The sequence below is a fragment of the Heterocephalus glaber genome, unplaced genomic scaffold (genome assembly GCF_053883595.1).
Source record: "Heterocephalus glaber isolate CG9 unplaced genomic scaffold, H.glaber_assembly_v1.0 deba00001429, whole genome shotgun sequence".
Lineage (NCBI taxonomy): Eukaryota > Metazoa > Chordata > Mammalia > Rodentia > Bathyergidae > Heterocephalus > Heterocephalus glaber.
In genome coordinates this window covers 20,009,865-20,013,741 of record NW_028258294.1, presented here as the reverse complement: position 1 = coordinate 20,013,741, position 3,877 = coordinate 20,009,865, and positions in this window count along the sequence as shown.

Sequence of the window (3,877 nt, the reverse complement as noted above, 5' to 3'; positions counted from 1 at the left end):
CTTTCAAACCTATTCTAGGATACACTATTCTACCAAACTTTACATCATATATTTCAACCTTTGTTGTTTCAATTAATAGCCATGTCTTAAAGCTCATCTTATATTTACATTTCTCATATCTTTCATGATAGCAGGATGACATTATCTATATATTTTTTGTCATTTGACTTCAAATTCTTTTGTTCTTTTTCTATCACTCAAAATATTCATCTCAAAAGTTAAACAAACCTCAAACTTCACTTAAAAAATGTAATGGATAAGTCAATGTCAGTAGTTACAGCCACTGTCAGCAAAAAATAGGAGAAATTCATTGTTTTAAAATGGAATCATTGGATCATTAATCTGGTATGGTTATTTGCATAGTAAAAAGGCACTAACATGTGCCAAGTATTTCCCTGTAAATTTTTGTTGAGTCGATAAATCGATTAGATTAACACAATAAAGACAAATTTTAAGATAAATCAAGTTTTAAGTCACATCTACATTCTTATGATATCTTTGTTCCCATCTTAATCATAAACACTGAAGATAAGGTACCTGGCACTAATGGGAAAAATGTCATAAAAAGTGAAAAATCATGATAATTTAATATTTTATAAATTAATCATGTTCTTGATGAGATTGACTAAATTCAGACATTGCTCAGAAGAGACAGTAGTACCTCCACAGGAAGAAATTCTAATACTCAGTAAGTATTTTGATGTTCATGATTCTCAAAATAAATGTTTTTTCCCCTTAATAATTCATTAACAAGTCTGTGAAGGTTAAATTCTGTAAATCCATACTTTCTTTAGAAGCAGATTGAGCCTCACACTGTTCTTTTTTTCACAATGTGCATTTTTATTAGAAGAAGGGGAAGAATGAGAGACTGGATTGTGAAAGCACTTACATTAATTCATTACCTTCCCTAGAGATAAAGATGGATTTTATAGTAATATGGTATTGAAGCATAACTCCTTGAATATATGGCAAGATTTTCATTTTTAATAACTCCCTGTGAAAAACACAAAAGGTTAAGGTTGCTGATTTATAAAAGAGAAAAATGTATATAATAATTTTGAAGAGAATGTATATATTCTTGAGGTAATACATTTTCTGCTATTGAATGTAAAATCTTCAGATCTATAATACAACCAATAGCTAGTGTTAAGGAAGAACAAATAAACAAAAAAGAAAAATCTAGAAGTCAATACCCCAATATAGACAAAAATCTCATCACAGATTTTAGAAAGGAAGCTCATACCTCAGATTTTCAAACAATAGTTTGTCATGTAATTTAATATTCTATGGCAATAATTCCTGAATGCATTTTTGTCACTTTATTGTTTTTATCATCAGCAGCAACACATGCCAAACCACCACACTGAAAACAATCAGTTAGATTATAAATAGTTTAGGAAAAATGTTAGCATAGTAGATTTAGGGTAGGCAACTTTCAATTTTGTGAAGGTCTCTACTACCTCCTACAGTTAATTTTAACACATGTCTATGTGACAGAAAATAAAACTATTTAGTAAAAAGTTACTGAATTCTTTTGAGAAATTTGATAACCAGATGGATATTTTAAAGGTCTAGTGTTTGTTTGAGAATTAACACAGTTATACATTGCTAAGATATGGTCTTCAGATAATGGCATTATTTTGTATACCTTGAAAAAGAAAAAAAGCTGTCAAACTAATTAAAATTGTGTTATCTTTAGAATATTATATTTATTCAATATAGTCTATAAATTCATTCATGGTTTTGAAAATTATTCCTATGCATAAATAAAAATAAAATAAACATATTGGTGCTATAGTTTAGATAATGTCCCCTGAAGTCCAATTTGTTAAAAGCATCATCTCCAGGATGGTGCTAAAGAGACTTTAAGAGTGAGGCCTAGTCAAAGGCTTTTAGGTCATTGGGTTATGCTCTTGAAGAGGATTATGGGATCCAGCTCTCTTCATCTTCTTCTGTCTTTGGCTTTCTGGCTACAAGGTAAGCAGTTTGATGATGTACTGCCATGATATGCTTCCTTGCCACAGCTAAAAGTAGTGGGTCCACTCAATCATGAAATGGAATCTCTGAAACTATGAACAAAAGTACTAAATCTTTTCTCTTTATGAATTAACTACCTCAAGCATTTTGTTATAGCAATAAAAACTGTCTTATACAGTTGATTTAAGTATTAATGAAATTTTTTCCAATGCATAATCCAACTTTCCTGAGTCATATTTGGGGAAAATTATTGAATTCCATGTTTTTCCATATAATATTATTTTCTATACCATGAAGAGAACTATTAATAGAACATTTATTGAGTGGTCTACTATTATAATTGAAGTTTTTCTCTTTATCCACCAACATCCATGCACAAGTTTTGATGCCTAAGTTTTCTTTCATCAGAGGTGACAATTGGTGCCAGCCAGTCCACGACTGCCATGTGGCCAACAGCATTTGAGAGATGCAATCAGTTATAAATTTTATCCCTATTTTAGGGTAGTTTAAAAATGAAAGAAATAATTACATCTGAGACTTGATGATATATGACATAATATTTGCTAAGTATGTTCAACTATTGTTTTGTTTTTCCTATTCAGACAACAGTTTCTGTACAGTAAGTTCATATATATATATATATATATATATATATATATATCCTACATTGTGTTTATATATCCTGCATTACTGTTTAAGTATTTTCAACTCCCTCACCTTTATAGAAGTCATCTTTAATATAATATAGTTTAATATTATACCTCTCTGAATATTGATTATATAATTCAATTTAAAGATGAGATCAAGGTGTCCTTCTAGTTCATCATTTCTCAAGTTAATGTATAATATATTGGAGTAACAGCTGGAATAAGAAAAGCTAACAAAATTCTTTATACAGCTCACTCAAAACATATAATATATTGATGTACACTGTGATTGTCCAGAAACAGAAAATTAACATTTCTGATAATTTTTAACATAATGTCAAGACAAAATAGCTATATGTAGTCCTATTTTTGTTTTTAGTTTCTTGCTTTGCTATGTGGTACTGGAAATATATGGAGGTCTGAGATTGAATGTGATTTCAATACAGATAACTCAAAACAGATAATTACCTACTTATTCAGTATTATTAAAAAATGAGATAATTATGGTATAAATATTTTTTTGCTTAAATTATTTTATTGGTACATTTTAGGTGTACAATAAATACATTTACGTTTCTCATTGGGTACTTGTAACTGTACATGATGTATCTTGATTCTTATTTTTTCCCCATTCCCTATGCTCCCTTCACCTGCTCCACCCTTCCCTATTTACAAAGACTTTGTTTCCATTTTTTCCTTTTCTTATAATTTTTCCTATCCCTTATTTCCTTTCCCTTTCCCCTCACACTTCACCTACCCCTTTGGACATTTTCTTCCTATTTCAAATTATCAATTATTTGTTTTAATCATTTTAATTCTCATTTACACTTTCAGTTTCTCACGCCAGAGAAACTATTCAGTATTTACACATGTGTGTCCTATTTATTTCACGTAAGAGTATGGCCACAATGTGCATCCATTTAGCTACAAATGTCTCTAGTTTCTCATTCTTTATGGCTGAGTAGTACTCCATTTTATTAAAAAACCACATCTTCCTTATCCAGTTTCCAGGTCATGGGCACTTGGGCTATTTCCAAGCTTTCACTATTACAAACTGGGCCGCTATAAACATGGGTGCACATATATCGCTGTGGTATGATTCTTTTAATTCTTTTGGGAAGATACCCAGCAGGGGAATAGCTGGATCAAATGAGACCTCTAGCCCTAGTTCTTTGAGGTATCTCCATACTGATTTTCACAATTGTTGCAACAGTCTGCACTCCCACGAAGAATGGAGAAGGGTTCCTTTCTCT